This window comes from Zingiber officinale, chromosome 3A (assembly GCF_018446385.1).
Source record: "Zingiber officinale cultivar Zhangliang chromosome 3A, Zo_v1.1, whole genome shotgun sequence".
Lineage (NCBI taxonomy): Eukaryota > Viridiplantae > Streptophyta > Magnoliopsida > Zingiberales > Zingiberaceae > Zingiber > Zingiber officinale.
Genome location: NC_055990.1, coordinates 45470893 through 45490811, shown reverse-complemented (window position 1 = coordinate 45490811; position 19919 = coordinate 45470893). Strand labels below are relative to the sequence as shown.

At 35.2% G+C, this 19919-nt stretch overlaps 2 pseudogenes; one reads left to right on the top strand and one right to left on the bottom strand.

Moving 5' to 3' along the window:
- Positions 1-2734: 2734 nt before the first annotated feature.
- LOC122054280 lies at positions 2735-2894 on the bottom strand (annotated as a pseudogene).
- Positions 2895-5724: 2830 nt separating this feature from the next.
- LOC122051833 lies at positions 5725-17113 on the top strand (annotated as a pseudogene).
- The last annotated feature ends 2806 nt before the right edge of the window (positions 17114-19919 follow it).

Genomic DNA, 19919 nt, shown 5'->3' with positions numbered 1-19919 from the left:
CAGGATAGTCATCCTTGATGTGCTCTTCTTCTCGATAGTTGTAACATTAAACCTTCCTTTTGCTCTGGAAGTGCATTTTCGCCTACGACTTATTAAATTAATTAGATTTAATAAACTTACTAAATTTTCATGCCATTAGGGCCTCTTCTTCTTCATCGATTGACGCTTCGAAGTCTTGTTCGTCTTTCTGGTCTTTTAGGGCATGATTGTCGTTTGACTTCTCAGTTTCTTTGTGATTTGCACATTGAGTTTTGTTAAGTTCGAAAGTCAAAAATAAATCTTTTAGTGTACTTACCTCGAACTAGTTTTTAGAGATGTAGTATGCATCTACTAAGGATGACCATTCAGGAGTTCTCAGAAAAATGTTGAGTGTGTACTGGATAGAATCATGGTTTGCTACCAATTCTCCGAGATTGGTTAGCTGAGTGATAAGTTCTTTGATCCTTGATCAGAGTTGAGCTACCTTCTCTCCCTTGTTCATCTAGAGGTTCGTTAGCTGGGTTCAGAGGATGTCCCATTTTGCTAACTTGGCTTCCGAAGTGCCTTCATGTAGTTCCAAGAATTTCTCCTAGAGTTCTTTGGCGGAGTTGTAGTTGCTGATCCGGTTGACCTTCTGGGGCGGAAGAACATTCAACAGATGGAACTCTGCTTTTCTATTCGCCACGAAATCGGCTTATTCTTTCTTTGTCCATGAGTACTCTTTTTTTCAGCTCCTTATTGGTATTTAGGGGCTACAAAATTGTATTTCATAATTAAAAGAATTTCAAAGACTGTTTTAAAAAATACCTCCATCCGGGGCTTCCATTGTGCGAAGTCTCCCTCAGATTTCGATGGATGTATATTTGAACCGGACATCGTCTTGTTGCTTTAGTAGTCCTTCTGAAGCTGTTTAGCTCTGATACCACTTATAGGTCCTGTACGGCCGATAAGAGGAGGGTGAATTGTAAAATAAAAATAACCTCTTTCTCTATCTTTCAACTTAGTTAGATAGTATAATTAATTTAAACAAAAAAAAAGTGCAGGAAAATGAACAACTAAAGAAAGAAAGAAAGCTCGATTTATTTGGTTACAATCTAGGTAATTGTTAATCTAAGGTGTTGAAAAACTCTACTATAAATACTCTTTCGTTGAAGGCGGAGTAGTCTCTTACAGACATTGACATCTCAAGAAAAAGACTAGGATAGATTACAGTAGTTATTGTTCAAGTTGTATTTTATTTCCTAGCTCCAGGGATCTTTTTATAACCTTTGGAAAACTCTATCCGAAGCTCAAAGGTACCTTCAATTGGATTCAAAGTGCCTTCAATGAGACAAGTTTTATCGACGAAGATAAAGCTTTATCTTCGGCCATGGACATCTGAAAGTGCCTTCAACATTGTTCATGTAAGGCACCTTCCAAGTCATTGAAGACACCTTCCAAGCCATTGAAGGCGCCTTCCTTGAGGCAGATAAGCTCCTTAGCTGATCTTCTTCGCATGGATGATACTTCGGTTAACCATAGTTGAGCTCACCCGAATCCAGCTCCGACCTTCTCCTCAAGCAGGCTTCCTCCCAGGCTTCTCATTTCTCGAATGTCGTGCACATCCTTCTCATCCACCGGCGAACTCTTTCAGAGCACCTTGCCCCTGGGATGCACCGAGCCTATCGGCTCCTTTTTCGTTTCATCTTTCTCGCTAGCTACGTCTTCTATTTGACTTCTTGTGCTCTTAAATTTTTGCACACTTAGACATAAGACATCAAACATAAACAGGACTTAACTTAACTTATTTGATCACATCAAAACTATCACGGAGTACTTACATAACCAAGTCTTCTTCTTTTCTTATTTGATGTGCGTATTTGTCATAACTTCACATTGCCTAACTAGGACATTTATTAGCTATCTAAATACATATCCATACCATATTAAACGTGTCTCTCGAAGTTTTCCCTCAATATATGCAATTCTTATTTTCTCTCTAATGCTCTAATTTTTTATTCTGTCCATCTTCATATATCCACACATCTACTTTAACATCCTCATCTATATAACTTTTATATTTTGCTCATGTAGTTGAGTTATAACCAAACATTCAACATCATATAACATAGCAAGTTTAACCATCGTTTTATAAAATTTTCCTTTAATTTTTAGAGCTACTTTATGATTACATAAAACATCTGATGTTAACCTTAATTTCAACTATTATACTTGTATTCTATATAAAATATCTCTCAATCCCTCCATTGTTTAACAAAATAATCTTAAATACTTAAAACTCTCATTTCCAAATAACTCGTCATCTTTTATCTTAATAATTATCTCATTATGTCTAATATTACTATACTTAAATTTTATATATTTTATTTTTACTCTTTTAAATTTAAAACTTTTCTGATTTAGTATTTTCTATAGACATTTAGACACAGGTCACCGTAGTTTCTTTGAAAAAAAAAAAGAATTTTACCACTAATTTGTGAAAATGAATATTCACTTTCGAAATTATAATTGCTGAGTATTTTTAATGCAAACTAGTGATCGTACACATACGTTACGTGAGCTAAACCTCTTATATCAAGTGGGGGAGAGATCTAAGGGAAGAATCATTGACCTATAAAATTTTTTAAAAAAATTTTTAGGATTGCCCCTATATTTTTTTAGTAAGGCAAGACTCTAATATTTTTATAATTTTGTACACTTCTAGGAGTATTTATAAAAAATTAAGGTGGGGCAATTGCTCCACTAAAGTTATACGTGGCTCTACCCCCTGGTTGTGTGTGTAATATAATACATGAATGTGTGCGAGTAATGAACTCTCCTTCATAAAAAATTAATTTAATTATTTATATAAGATATTAAACTAATAAGAACAAATACTACACTTAATATTAGCTCAAAGGTTGTCCATAAATTGGGTAATGGTGCGCCAGACCCATGCAATAGTGCAAAGCTAAGATAACAAATAGACTCCTCCTTATAAAAAAATCAATTTAATATCATAATTGATCTTAGCCAAAAAGTTAAGAAAAGTATGCTTTTTAATATCGCCGACCCAAGGTATTTATAGAAACTTTTTGGCTCGTAGTGTTGTGAGAAAAATTTTCAATAATACACCGCAGCTGAGTCTCGAACTCTAGATCACATATTGATTAATGAGAAAATTTTCCAATAATATGCCACAGCTAAGTTTCAAACTCTAGATTACTGATTGATACATCTATGAAAATTACTAATAAATCTTAGAATTATTTTTGGTGTGAATAGAAAAAATGACATTAATGTAAATTTATTTTAGGCTTCACCAAAATTAATTAGTAAAGGGGATAAATTATTAATAAAATAGTAAGATTATAAGTATTGTTAATTGAGATTGATTATTTCCTTTTTAGTATATCTAGAGTTGGTTAGAAAAAATTAAATGTGTTTTTAAAATAATAGAAGTGAATATATTTTTGAGAATTTTGATAAATCAGGGTAATAAAAAGTATAATTAATTATTTTTTACTATTTTATTTTATTCTTAATCCAAGATGATGTTTCAATTGCTCTTGGTTCTCTTTGTCCTATCATTGTAATTTTGAAATCCACACAAGATATGATATTTTTTCTCCAATATTTATTTCATTAGCTATTTTGCAGTGATAAGCCTATAAACGTCATACCAGACTACAAAGGTGAACGATGTTAGGAGGCATTTGATTCTTTTCTAGGAATAGGAATCGGAATGAGAATTATAGTATTGTGGAATGAGAATGGGTATGAACATGGATATCACTCTTAAAAGCAATGTTTGATTAGTTGAATATTTTCTATCGGAATAAATTAAAATTTTCTTTTTTACCCTTAAAGGAAAATAAGAAAAAAAATTAGACGTGAGAGAAAAATATGATGAGAGAGAAAGTATGATGAAAGAGAAAGTGTGATGGAAAAGAATGAAGAGAGAGAAAGTGCGATGAGAAAAAATAAGGAAAGAGAGTGTGATGAAAGAGAGCATGTGATAGAAGATGAGAAAAAAAATATCATGAGAGAAAAAATATGATGAGAGAGAAAGTATAATGAGAAAAAATGAGGAGGAGATAGTGTGATAGGAGAGAGAAAGTATGATAAGAGAGAAAGTGTGATGAGAAAAAATAAGAAAGTGAATGTGATGGGAGAGATTGAGGAGAGAGAAAGTATGATGAGAGATAAAGCGTGATGAGAGAGAAAGTGTGTTGAGAAAAAAAAGAGTGTGATGGGACAAAAAGAGGAAAAAAAATGTGATGAGAGAGATTAAAAAGAGAGAAAGTCGTTGATAAAATGAGGAAAGAGAAAAATATTGTGGCAAAAGACGAATGCGCTCGCCCTCAGCGCCTCCGCCAACCCGTCACAGGGCCAACACGGGGGAGGTAAATCACGGGCGACTACTAGAGGAAATAGAAAAATATGATGAGAGAGAATAGGAGAGAGAAAGTGATATGAAAGAAAAATCAAATAAATATATTTTGATATTTGATATTTGATATTAAGGGGAAATGGGAGCCTTGGCGCAATGATAAAGTTGCAAAAATCAAGGTAAGACTACGTACAATGGATCCTTCCCTGAGACCCCGCATGGCGGGAGCTTCGTGCACCGGGCTGCCATTTTTTTTTATTTGATATTAAGGGAAAAAATTTTAGTTTTGGGTCAAGGATATTTTTGGAATAAGGTAATATTTAGATTGTTGAAAATTGAGCAATGACTCATGGAAGGGGGGAGACATGAGAATGAGTCATTATCCAATTATAAGGATGCATTCCCTTATTTATATTTTCATTCCTATAATTCAAACATCAACAATGACATCAATAATTGTTATTCTTATTTCTCACTCTTATTTCCTTAAACCAAACATCTTCTTAGTTTTTATGGAATACCTAATTAATTAAAATACTGATAAATTTATTATAATGAAATAGGTATATGTTTTTGGAAGAATTTTAAAAAATTCTTCCACCTCTTATTCATTTAACAATTAATTATAAATTAATCTTATAATTTATCTTACTTACATAACTATAATACCTCATTTGGAATAGACACAAGTACTTTTGCTATAATAAATATGAGCAATCCTAATTCGTTTATCAAGTAAATTCAAATGTACTTCGAGTAATAATTCACCGTATAATTATATTCTAGATAATAATAATAATAGTAGTAGTAGTAATAGTAGTAGTAGAAGAAGAGTATTTTGGTAGTGTCTTTATTATAATAGTATAATTATATTATTATTATTATTATTATTATTATTATTATTATTATTATTAGAGTGCATAGTGTGTGAAAGCATTTAAAGGAGGATCGGAAGGAAAGCCAATGGAATTTGATCACCCACACAAATTCTTAAAGGAAAATGACTTTTTTCCTTAAAATAAACTAAACAAATCGCGCTCTTTAATTTCATTTCCGTCCTTCAAACTATTCGACTCCCCAACAGATAAGATCAATTTTGATCAAATTATTTAATTATTTCCAGATATATTTGTCGACTAGCTTGCCAACCCAGTGTCCTTACCGATCGTATAAGTGGCTCGATTGTGGGACACACATGGCGACATTGCTGAATTGATACTCAATTCGAAATACACCTCTCGTCACCAGTGTTTAATTGGATAAATGTGGGATCCTGTTGGTCCTACACTGGATAAGTGATAGTAAATGTTGGCTATTGTAAAAAGTGGGTAGGAAATTAGATGAAAACTCGGTTGATGACTAAATATTTCGTTCGGTCGCTGATGTCTCTCTCACTCTATTGTAATTTTACTACTCGTGAAGTCTCTCTAGTTCCGCCCCTTCTCGGTCTCCCTTCTACTGGAATCTGCTCCATGAGTCGCAGGCTCGTGATTTGATCGATCGCGCCGAGGTTTCGTGCGTCTCCGTCGCGATCGGTCGAGCATTTTGCTGGCCTGGTCGCAAGTTGTGGCTTTTGGAGTGAATTTATATTTTTGATGGGCTGTTTTTCGTGTTTCGCGTCGCCGAAGGAGGAGGTTGTGAAACATAATCTTGGGAAAGGTGGTGTGGATTTCAAGGAGTCTTCTGCTGCCCCGTCGCCGCATCTTGGCATTTCGGGTAAAAAAGATCGTTTTTTTTAATGAAATATGATTCTTTATCGGAGGCCTAGATCTAATGCTTTTTTACTTTCGTATTTTTGGGAAATTACTCTGTATTTAGTTTTGATTGTTTTATTTTTGTATCCGTGGAACTTCGTGTTATTGCTGGTAACGTTCGTTTGGAGAATTGTTGAATGCCGTAATGAGCCTATGAGGGAATAAGATAGAAACAAATGAGTGTTGGATAGAATCTAATTTGAGGCTGGTTCTAAATAAATGTGCACAATTTGGTGGTAAGGCTAGTTTCCTTGAACCTTGATTACTATTACTTTGTGTCCATATCAGTAAAATATTATGATCTGTCTGATCCGCAAATAGACATATCCAAATAACCTCTTCAAGATATTATCCTTTAGAATAGACCATTAAAGTTATTATTAATTTCCTCTTTTTGGATATTATCTTTTATAATAGGTCATTATATTTATTATTGTTTTCCCTTTTAAAATAATAAAATAGGTAATTTTTATATTGACAAAGCATTCTTATATGTCTATATATATAGAAAGAGACATTATGTAATCTTTTTAGACTAAAGTGATTCAATTAATTAATTAAATTAGTTGATTGTTGGAGCTTGATCCTCTCAAAGTGATCATTATTGGAGGTTGATCCCTTCGAAATGATCATCTATCCTTCCTTTTGTCCTAGATAGGATGTGGGGCTCCGATTAAGTTTCTTCGGGCATATTTGTTCTATAGGAGAAGCCGTGACCTATTTTACTAGTAGATTCGATGTAATAAAGACAATTATAATATTGATTTCAATATTACTAGTGATATAGCATTAGATAGAGCTCAAAATGAGGTACAAAATTCATGAAGCTCGTCTCAAATAGCTGGGAAAAGCCAATGAGACTCAGGAACTCAACTCGAGCATGAAATTTATCATGCCTGCATATTTCTAGAGTCGATTCAGTAGTTGGCCTTGAACCAAGATAGTTTATGTTTGAAACTTAAAACATTCTTTTCATGTTGGCTTTTTAGAATTATGCTTCTATTGATTGTGTATTGAATTTCTAGTTTATTTGAAATTTCATTATTGTACTAGACAAACCGAAAGCAAGGGCAGGTTCTGACTCAAGAAAGGAAACATCAATTTCAAAAGATGCCGATTCTGGGCATATTGGAGCACAGACATTCACTTTCCGTGAGCTTGCTGCTGCTACTGAGAACTTCAGACAAGATTGCTTGTTGGGTGAAGGGGGTTTTGGTCGTGTATATAAAGGAAGGTTGGAAACTGGACAGGTTAGTGTTACTTTGATCTATATTCTAATTAGCTAGTACTCATATGTCTAGTTTGCCCATCAACTAGTTACTTGATCACTTGGCCAAAGCATTCTTAATACATTAAGACTGCTGCATATGAGCCATTCATTTTTTTTCTGTTGATCACACCACTCACACATAGCACAAAACTTTTCAGGTTGTTGCTGTCAAACAACTTGACAGAAATGGTTTACAAGGGAACAGGGAGTTTCTAGTTGAAGTCCTTATGCTTAGCCTTGTCCACCATGATAATCTTGTCAATCTGATTGGTTATTGTGCTGATGGAGATCAACGACTACTCGTCTATGAGTTCATGCCATTGGGATCATTGGAAGATCATTTGCATGGTTAGAAGTGTTGTATCTTTTTTTTGTTCTGTTTTATTTGTCATTTTCTTTTTCTTCTATTATTCCAGTTTCTAAATTTAGTTTTAGAAGTTGATAACCAAGGTTTAGTTTGCCAAGTAGAATTCATAAAATACTTATTATACCATCATCTACCATGATATTTATGAGAGCAAGTGACATTCCCTTAATTTCCCTTAATGAATGTTATGAACGCCAAATCAGTTTCCTTGAATGATGGAAAAGTGGAAAGGCGGAATATTTGGAAAATGACTAGATGTAAATAAAAGGAATTTATTCACATCCATTCATTGTCACTCCACTTTTCCATCCTTTAAAGGAAACTTACCTTTAAGATGCCATGGGTTTGCTGATGAACACTTGTTTAGTTTATACTTTATAGTTGAATATTTTTATATTAGATTTGTTTTCTTTCTGGGATTGTTAGACTTAGACTTGAAAGATAAAATCCTAGGTTGTTTGCCTATAAATTTGATGTCTATTTTTTTATTAAAAAGATAATTTAGGCAAATTGTCATTTGTTTTTCTTAAATCAATATTTATTTTTCTACTTTTCAATCCTCTTTATGTTATTTAATCCTCCCCATAGGCAATCGTATTTCTATCTTCTACTATCTGGGTCGCTTGTAACTAATACCTTATGCTTCACCTTGGTAGAGCACTTGTGATTTTTGACTAGTGAATTTGCTCCCTGGATCATGACTACACTTATTGTGCTCCTATCCTCTTCTTCAATTGATCAGTGCTTGACCCTTTATTTACGTATGGCTTGTTGAGGATCTTGGGTCAGCTAGAAGGGGGGTTGAATAGCTTGGTCATCCCAAATCAAACTTTCTTTCTACAAGATGATTAGTGCGTAACAGAAATATAAATACTAAGACAATGAAAGCAAATAAGAATACAAATGCTAACAAGATCGATGTAACATGGTTCAGAGATTGCTTGCTCCTACTTTACGGATTGTCCTTGAGGTGGACGATCCCTCAATTCGTCGGTGGATTAGTCCCTGGCAATCTCCGACTAGAGCTTACTCCTTTTCGGTAGAGTACAACCTCTCACAAAGCTCTCTTCCTCTTTTACATGTTGAAACTTAGGTTTAGGAGGAAGAGAAAAACTTGGAAGCTTGAGGAATGACTTAGGAGTTTTCTATCAAGAATCAGTAATCTCCTTTATCCTTCAAGGCTTCTTTAAATAGAGTGGAAAGAATTAATCCCGAATCAAACTCATTCCTGCACTAGTCGACTGATGTAGCTGTTAGACACAGCCAACAATATTCCGCAGAATTCGGGATTCTGTCAATGGTTGCCAACGACTTTCTACCAGTTTACCGGTGTCACTACCAATCGACTGGTCTCCACAATCGTTAGGCGCAGAACCATTCTTTGCTCTTGTGAATTTGAACCAGTCGACTGGTCTTCCTCACACTCGTCCTCATTCTTTGCTCTTGTGAATTTGAACCAGTCGACTGATACCTTACATCCACTCACACTCATCCTCTCCGGAGTCGTCCTTGAAGTCCTCTTCCTCGGCCTTCGTCCCTCAGATGCACTTGACCCCGCTGCTCCTCTTCGTGCCATCCTTCACGTTGTCTTGAAGTCCGCTTCCTTCGGCCCACTCCTTTGCTTCTTGTCCGGCGGTCCCTCGGATGCACCATCCTTGTCTCAAGGACCTGAGCTATAGGATGAGATTTTGCTCATGTGTTTCACTGTCCTGCATGACTCAAACACATATCAAAACAATATGAAAGCCTAACTTAAACCCTTTAACGCACACATCAAAACCATGATCGTACCTGATCAAACCTAGGTCGATTGCACCCACATGGCTAACACAGATTTTTATATTAGATTCTATTCAATTCATAAGAATAGGAATTTCTACAATGCAGGCCTTCGGTCAGTGCACAATTTTCTAATAGGTAAGCTGCTATTACCATTTCCTTGCTGATGGACACATAAAAGATTGATTTAAACTAGTTTGTCATGGGCCTACGCTAGGCATATATATATATTTTTTGTTTGTATGACAGCTTGGCTCTCTCTACTCTTTGCTTAAGTTATTGTGTCATGTAGATGGATGGCATCTCTCTTTTTCCACATCCTTGGATATGAAACATGCATGGAAACTAATTAAACTAAGGATTGGGATCATTCTTTGGCCCAAGATGCAATCATCCAAGTTGGCTTATAAATTTGATCACAATCAAGTGGTTTGGAATTGCCTGTCTTTTGATATGTGTTTGCTCCCACTACATCTCAATTTTTTCATATACACCATGCTTATTACTAATAAAGTCTAGCCACTTATAAATGAATGCATATCTATACTATGAATACAGAAGTGGAATAAACATACATTGAATCATGCCAATCTTTAAATAATTCATCTTTTGCCTCATTTTACATACTTTGAAGACAACTATGAAGGGATAGTAAGGCATTTTAGAAGAAAATGATAAGATTATCCAAAATTTTAATTTAGCATTTTGCCTCCCCTAGTTCAACTTGGAGAGAGAACTTACTAAAAGCTATTGTTTCCAATTTGCTCACTATCTTAGGTGGAAGGAGATGAACTATAGTGGGGTAGATATGAAATTTCTTGGAAGAGCATTTAATAAATTGCTAAGGGCAGCCCGGTGCACGCAGCTCCCGCCATGCATGTCTCGGAAAAGGATCTATTGTATGCAACCTTATACTGCTTTTTACCAGAGGCTGTTTCTAGGATTCGAATTTTATGTTAATAACTTTACCGTTCCGTTAAGGCTCCCCTTCTATTTAATAAATTGCTCAAGGTATTTTTTTTTAAAAAAGATAAAAATGGAAAGAGAGTACCCTGCAATGTTAATACCATTATATAGAGAGTTTGAATACATACTCGTCAACATAATAGGATAACCTCTCACCTGTACAAAATCATCCTAACTTATTTTAACATTGTTAATACCACCAATAGAACAGTCTCATAACACAGCATACTACCACCTTTATCAACTATAATTTCACTTGCACATACACTAGTTTGTTAAGTTCAACATATTATAAAAAGAACTCTCAACTTCAGTTGACAAGGTCTTTCATTGAGCCATCAGTCCATTTTCTAAAGACAAAGCAGGCCGCACAAGTGGTATCAAACAATGCACATCAGATTGAGGATCAAGATAATGCATGTTATCTATTTGACTCCACATCAACAAAACAGTTCTTTTCTTCCCTATTTATCTCTACTATACACATTCTTTTTGCAACTTCTTCCTCCATGTGTTGATCACTCTTTCTTTAAGTGCCCAGCAACAAGCCCTTCTTCATCATATTGAGCCACAAGTTTTTGGTTGTTCCAAACAACACTAGCAATACCTCTTGCCCTATTACCACACACATAATTCTATCTCATACAGAGAGGTCTCTATTGAGCAATCTCACTTTTCTTTGCCAAAACACACACTCAATCTATCTGCTAAAATCACTCTACCATCTTTCATACCAGATCTGCCCAAATCATCAGTTCATGTTCATGACGCTGAACCACACAACCTTCTGAGCAGTCTGTTTTTAATTTTTATTACATGTTCTAAGACTTTCCATTTGGGTTGGGGAAAGACACCTCTATTTCATTAATAAAGATTTTCCATTAATTCAAGCAACTTTGTACATGTTAATATGAAGTTCATGAGTGAGTTATATCCTACTAATTCTATATTAGAGATTATATTTTTGCTGCTAAGGCTAACATCATTCATGGATCTTTTATTTCCTTTTCAAATTAAGTCAATTCGAGGGGATTAGAGGCTTATATTGATGATATTGTGGATAAGTGGAATGTCTGGATAAATATTTTTTTTTTTTCAGCTTTTTACTGAACCCGGTAGATAAGTTTCCAAAATACCCAAATCACGTACTATAGTTTCAAAATTACCAAATCGTGTATCCACTTCCCTTTTACCCTCTTCCTCAAATCAAATCAGTTGACCTATTTGAAAAATCCATCAGTCGTTTCAACCAAAACCGGATGATAGACCTAGAGATTTCGGAATGACATGAAACCAATTCATATGTGTTCGTCTAATTCTCCTGATTGTAAAAATATTATCAAATATCAATTTGACCCAATATATTGAGAGCAGTGATTTTTTAAACATGAATTAGTTTTTCGGACATATTCGTATTTAAAAAATCACCGCTCTCAATATATTGGGCCAAATTGATGTTTGATAGCATTTTTACAATCAGGAGAATTAGACGAACACATAGGAACTGGTTTCATGTCATTTCGAGGTCTCTAAATCCATCAGCCGGTTTGGGTGAACCTAGAGATCTCGAAATGACATAAAATCAGTACCTATGTGTTGACTGTTTGTCTAGTTCTCCTGATTGTAAAAATGTTATCAAACATCAATTTGATCCAATATATTGAGAGCAATGATTTTTTGAACACAAATTCGTTTTTCGGACATATTCGTATTTAAAAAATCATTGTTCTCAATATATTAGGTCAAATTGATTTTTGATAACATTTTTACAATCAGGAGAACTAAACGAACACATAGGAACTGATTTCATGTCATTCCAAGGTCTCTAGGTCCACCAGCCAAAACCGGCTGATAGTTTTTTCAAACACACAGAAAGAAATTAATTCGACGAGAAAAAAAATAACTAATTTTTTTTCCATCGAATTGATTTGAAGACAAGGGTAAAACGGTGGGTACGTGATTTGGTAATTTTGAAACTATGGTATGTGATTTGGGTATTTCGAAAACTTATCTGTTCGATAAAAAGCTGTATTTTTTTTACTAGTCTTCCTTCCATTTAGATGAGTACCAAAGACACAGTTATAATTGGTAAAAAAAAATTGATTGATTCAAACAACTTTGTGTATGTGAGATGAAGTTTGAGAGTGAGTTGTATCCTACTGATTGCCAGTCAAGATTACATTCATCCAACTTTCATCATCTATGACAACTTTACAATCTTATCTTGACATTTCACAAATGTTTGGAAGATACTAGTGTGTGTAGTTTTGTGCAACATAATTCTCTTGATTTCTTCCTCACCTTCATCTCTATCTGATGCTTCATTCAAATAGTTAACTTTCTTGTTCATTCTAATAAGCTTTAAACACTTCCTCATTTTGAACATTTTTGCCGAAACTCAATATATATTTTTTGATGCTATTTGACCATAGTTATGAAGATAAAATAAGTAGACGGTATGGTCTTATCATTCGAAGGCTAGGATTAAACAAGTAGTGGCAGCCTTTTTCTCAAAAGGGGTTGTTATATATGGTGTTGCATTTTTTATCTCTAGTGATATGCATGAACATCAAAAAATTTATCTTGTGACGGAACTTTTTCATCAAATCAGTGGAAAGAAATTTTGATTTCTGGCCAAAGTGGAAAATTAACCTATTGAGGTTCAATTTAGATTCTTTCTTGTCTCACAATGGATGCCATTTCTCATATTGGATATTTGGTACTCCATAAGTTTTGTTTAATTGAGGAGAAAACTGGAAAGAGTGAACATTTTGGAGAGAGAAGTAGGAAGATCACTTAAAAATCATTGTTTACTTGGGAAGGAAATCAAGGGAGGATAGTAGATTGGGGAGATCAAAATGAGTCATTTTCTTCACATTTTCATCTTTCCAGAAGTGGAAAAATCAACCCCAACTCTCTACATGTTTTTATTGTTAGTCTCAATCTTCTTCTCTTCCACTAAAAGTTTTTCCTTCCCTAATTTTCTTTCGTCCTCTCCCGTTTTTCCTTTCTCACCTTTTTCTTCTCTACTCTCTTTCCCTTTACTATTGTTACTGGGACGAGGAAAAAGGAGGTTAGGAAAGTAGGAGAGGAAGTAAGTGGTGAAAAAAAAAAGGAAAGAGAAAGAAGATATTAGTTGGAGGAGATTGTGGGAGGCGGAAAATCATATGATGTTTAGAGAAGAGGGTGTATTAAGAAAGTATATATATATATAGACATAATCGATCTTCTTTTATTCCCAAGTACATAAAAGGAATTTTTTTCCCAGAAAAATTCTTTCTTGCCCTTCACTTATGATCATCTATTTTTCCCATTCTCCACTGCCTTAAGATGAGTACTTCATATTTATCTACTTCATGTATGGTTGATCCTTAAAGTATATGGTAACATTTCTTCTTACCACTTTAAGTCATATCTATGTGATACACTATTCTCCTAGTTGGTTAAATCCCTTTATATTGATTGGATGATACGATGACACCTTTGTGATCGTTGTTCTGTTGGAAGGCGAAACTCGAAAGAGTCAACTTCCATCTTCCATGCATGCTAATTGGGCAGGCAAGGTTCAGCTAATTTCCAACTCTGTGGATGAACCAAGAAAACAAAAAGGTGCCACAATGGATGGAGAAGAGAGAAGCAATGAAGCATAGGATAAGGAGAGTGAAATGAGCAGACTACAGTGCATATGAAGAGCTTGGGCTTGCAGTTGGGCTGGTCCAGGCTCAATTTGATTGAAGGGAAGAAGGCACCAAATTAGATGGAGAAGAAAGAAGGGAAGACACGTAGGAGAGGGAGAGCCAGGATGGTGACACGTACCAGTAGCTTGGGTATTGGAGAGCAAAAGCAGGCAAAGGAGAGATGACTCACCCAAATTAGTCATCTTGTTTGGAAGTGGAGGGATGATAAATTTATTCTTAAGTTGCAAATAGGTAACAAATTTTGCATCAGAAACAGATCTTGATCTTGTCATTTGGGAGTAAAGAGATCACATGGAGAAAAGAGGAGAGAAAAAGCATGTGGTACAGAATAGTAAGTATTGGGGTTGTAGGGGAGGCCACACTGTCACATTAAATCAAACCATGGCCTCCTGTTAGGAGGATTAAGACTAAAAGAAACTAGTGGGGAAATCTACACTTATACCCTATTGATAGGTATAGTATTCTATTATACTATTACAAGAGAAATATTACACCTATACGTAGGACTTGCATAATATCCAGTGTGTGAAAAAACAATTAACACATATATTATTGACTCTAAGATGAACTATTGAGGTTGGGTGCATATATGCAAATTTCCACAATTTCACTAATCACTGCGCTTAATGATTTTCTACTGCAGGTAATTAGCTATTGTGAATCTTCACATGTTGGTTGTCTGTGACAGCAGTTCTTGCAATTGACCTTCTTACCTCTTTGATTAGCTCTCCTTGACATTTTGATCTCCAGAAGGAAGCATACTCTCACTGTTGTTTTCAGGATATCTTTTTCTATTTTTAATATTCTTCGAAGAGTTGACTGACAAATATTGAGATATGCCTACATTGTCATTGTCTATGCATTCCTGTCAGTTAAAATTCCTGCTAATTAAAGTAGTTTGTTTCCTAGAATCTGATTGTGTGCAATATATTTTAATGATGATCCCTTTTTCTTTTTGAAATAATTCTTCATTAGGATACTTGTTCTGATGTCTTACAGGTTAGAACCCCTTTGTATACGTCCTAGCATGCTCGTTTTCACATGCCATTAATACTGAGAATGTTAGTGAAAGAGAACAAAGATGTTTAAATTGATTAAAACAGTGCCAATTAGACGATCGTAATGAATAGCAAATCAATATGTCAATTGTCTAGAAATTCATCAGGACCATGGAATTCACTTATAATGAGAATTTATGATCAGGTCCAAAGTGTCTTGAGTTTCTACTAACAGGATCTTTGATGTTTCTGTTTCTCTTTATAGTTTATATCATGTATAGGTGTTAGGTCCTTTTAAGGGATTTAACTAAGTATATGGTTGGAATTCTGTGATTTATGTCCTCTATCTTTTAGAATAGGGTACAGGAAATGTTATTTTATTGTTTGGATCAGTTATGTTGAATGTCTTTCTTTCATTTTTCTCATAGATCTCACTGCTGATAAGGAACCGCTTGATTGGAATAGCCGGATGAAGATAGCAGCTGGTGCAGCTAAAGGTTTGGAATATTTGCATGACAAGGCGAGTCCTCCTGTTATTTATCGAGACTTCAAATCTTCAAACATTCTTCTTAGTGAAGGATATCATCCAAAGTTGTCAGACTTCGGGCTTGCAAAACTTGGTCCTGTTGGTGATAATACTCATGTCTCAACAAGGGTGATGGGAACATATGGTTATTGTGCTCCTGAGTACGCTATGACCGGGCAACTAACTGTGAAGTCTGATGTGTATAGTTTTGGTGTTGTTTTTCTGGAACTAATTACTGGACGGAAAGCGATTGACAACACTCGACCTCCTGGAGAACAAAATCTCGTAGCATGGGTATGTTCTTCCACTTCCTGCAATTACAAATCTTCAATAGTATGATCATTTGTAATTCAGTAGACGATCATGTTCTTGAAAAAATGGTTGGAATTCTGAATCTTAACTTTAGAGATTATAATTCCTTAAATATATGATGAGATTCTGTTTCAAATTTTTACTAAATCTCATGTACTCTTAATATCTTTTACAGGCTCGTCCGTTATTTAAAGATCGGCGAAAGTTTTCCAAAATGGCCGACCCATTACTACAAGGCTGTTATCCAATGAGAGGCCTATATCAGTCACTGGCTGTTGCAGCCATGTGTTTGCAGGAGCAAGCTGCTACTCGACCACTCATAGGGGATGTTGTGACAGCGCTTTCTTATTTAGCTTCTCAAAACTACGATGCAAATACAGCTAAAACTCAGCCTCGGACCACCCCAAGGTCTAGAGCTGGGTCTGGCAACCTCAATTCTCCACATCGAAATTCTGCAGATCTTAGGCAAAAAGATCCAGTTAAGGGAGCAAGCAGAGGTGCAAAAGTGGGCAGGGATGGCTCTGGTGGTGGGTCTGGCCAAAACTGTGGTTTGGAGGAATTGGAGGCGCAGGAGTCTCGTATGGATAGCCTTGTTCATGTAAGTAGAGCAAGAGATTCCCCAAAGGATTTTGACCGTGATCACAGGGAGCGAGCTGTTGCAGAAGCGAAGGTCTGGGGTGAAAATTGGAGAGAGACAATGGAAAAATCAACCAGATAGCTTCGGTAGTACACATGAATAGCGATCCTCAGATCCATTCATTTGTATGGTTCACATGCATGGTATACTTTGAGGAAAGATACACAGTTTTGCTGGTCAGTTCTTGAGTCATCACAGATTTCATCATGTTGCCAAATTTTCTTGTGAATAAAGTTGGATGCTCTGTTCATCTCCCTGCTTCCTTTCTTGTGAAAGTTTCTTCATATAATGTAGAATTTTCACTTATGGTATATATATATAGTCCATTTTCATGTGAAAGTTTCTTCTTGTTTCTATGTAGGCTTTCCCCCCATTTTTATGTAGAGAAATTGCCATAAGATTTTGTCCATAAACTCAACTTTTGGAGTTTGATGAAGAACCTGTTTATTATTGCTCGATTTGTACTCGTTTGCAGTTTATCCAGTTTATCCCTGTGATTTTTTTTTCCTGAAAAAGGGATAATGAGAGGCCTGGGCCACTATGTTCATAAGCAACTTAGTCCAGTCCTTTCGGGATGAGCAGTTGCTAGTGTATGGTGGTGTTGTCGCTATAAAGTCTAGGGTCAAATTCCAGCTAGTAGCTGAGTGTTTGGCTTTCCTTATGCGTTATTCAACTGTATAAGATCAGTAGTCACCTATTATTTATCTCTTCTGTATTAACTTGGGGATGGATTGATTGAAATATTAGGGACGAGTGAATAATCTTTTGTCATCCACCATAAGCAACTTAACCAAAAGCATTGATATAGCAGGAAGCTGAGTCTCAACATCAAAGGCTGAAAAAAGCTTAATGCATCAGGATCAATTTGAGCTCAGCCAAAGAAGAAAATCCACATAAAGTGTCCGATGAGATAGAGGTTTCAGAATCTCAAGTCCACATTAAGTCTCGAAGCAAGAACTTATGAGCTTCACTAGACTGAGTTCTAGTGAAATAGGCCTGAAATCACTTGGTATGTTTGCCCTTAGAAACTTCAGAATAAAAGAAATGAAAAAGTAGTTAATACAAAAATCTATTTGCTAATGTCCCAACAGGCAACCAGAAACTCCATGTTGAGCGCCATGTAGCGGCATGGCACTTTTTTCTTCATTTCTTATATATTTAAAAATAGAGTTCAGCTTCATTTCTTCGGTGAATTAAAGGATGAATTTTTTTTAATAGGTCTACGAGCGATTTCTAATTTATCCTGATATCCGGTGAAAATTTTTTGTAAAGCTAAACTGATTACCCTCAATAATAATCGATGTAAATTGGATACCTCATGCCAACTTCAAAAAAAAATGTTGAAATCATCTTGCCTTGAGCCTTTATGCCTTGTTTACTCTATATTGGACCTCCAGGATAATGGTGTAGCAGAACGATGTCTTTTTCACAATTTTCTAGATATTTAAGAATCAAGTCGTAGTTTTAATGAACTAACGGATCTTTAATAGACGGTTGACTTAAAAATATTTGGCTGATAAATTGTCTATTACGAGCACTTTCTAATTTATCATAATGATTAATAGAAAATTTTCGTAAATTTTCGTAAAACTAGATTCATTACCTCTAAAATTAATCTGACATAACTGGATATCTAATATCATTTTAAGAAAAATCATGTTGAAATAATCTTGCCAGACCTTTATGCTTTGTTTACTCAGTTGTAGTGTCAATAAGTTTGTTTACTCAGTTGTAGTGTCAATAAGAAGGAAATTCTCGAAGAATTGTAAGCCAAGACACTTTTTCCATTTATATATTAAAAAAAAAAGACGAACGACTTATTTGACCCATTTGTTTTGTCCGCTTGAAATTGGGCACAATGAACTTTCTATCCACTCATAAAATTTTAGCTCCAAAATTTATCATTTCAACGGTTAAAACTTTGCTTAGCCGATTGGTCGTTGGGAAGATCCGAAGCTGCCCGAGCAATTTCGTCTTTCTTTAGTGCCCTCCAGAGTGGGGGGATATGAAGGAAAGGAAAAGAAAGGAAAGGAAAGCAACTGCTCCCCCAAACGAATTGTCTTCTTGGACCATGGAACTAACTTCTAGCCTCGCAAGCTCACATTTGCTTCGTGGCCTTTTGCTTTTTTATTTTATTTTATTTTATTAGTTGGTACCAGCAGATTAATTTTGAGATTGTTTTTCAGAAAGTATCGACAGACACTCTATCAATCTAACGTTCTTAAATTAACCGTATATCAAGAAAAATTTATTTGTTAATTCATTGAAGTTAGAACTCGGCTATTAAATGTTTGGGAAACTAAGAAAATCATTACTCGAGGGTGTTATGTATAAGAATGATAATAGGACGGATTCAAGTTAGATTTGACCAATCTCAGAACCTGTCCCGTCAGAAAAAAATATATCTAAATTCAGATTTACCTAATTTTTCAACCAGCTCTGCCCCCGACCCCGCTCAAAATATGATGGGTCCATAGCGGGTTGGACCCACCAACCCGCTAAGCTAAAAAATACGGGGCAGGTTCGGGACGAATTCATTGAAACCTATAACCCATCTCAAATCTGTTTCTAAACTCAATTAACGGATTTAGATCGGTCCCCTAATTCGTTTGACCAAGTTTAAACCCACCTCAAACGGGACGAATTTAATATGGAGTTAGATTTAAATCCGACATATTACTATCCCTAGCCGTGTAGCCTTGCTGTGTGCGGTGATAGAGTGGTGATAAACAACCTAATCAAATTGGTAAAAGTAAAATAACTTGTTAGGGCAACTGAGTTGATAGTAGAACCTATTGGCCTATTACTGATAGATAACCAAATCAAGTGGATTGGTTGATCAAGTTGTACAGGGCAATAGAGATGTATGGCCCAATTGAGTTGAGCGAACTGTCCACTTGAATTGGTAAAGCCAGTCAAAAACAAATCAATGTTGAAAATATTAATTAGGTTAGGCGAGCATTAAGGAGTACTACATCTTTTACAAATCAAATAGAGATTTAAATGAAAGATTTATTTTATTACATGACTTAAACTAAAATATATATTTCCTTATTATTTATCTCTAAAAAATTTATTCTATTCTTCACCAATGGCACACAGCAATAGACTCGTTCAACTAGAACCTAAGAAGTTTTAAGAAGTTTTCATTCAGTCAGCTTTACACAGAATGAGCTCTTCAAATTCGACATGGTTTCGGAGTAATTCTACATGGTTTGATGCATCTTTTCAGTCTAGTCTTCACAAAAGAAAACGAAAACG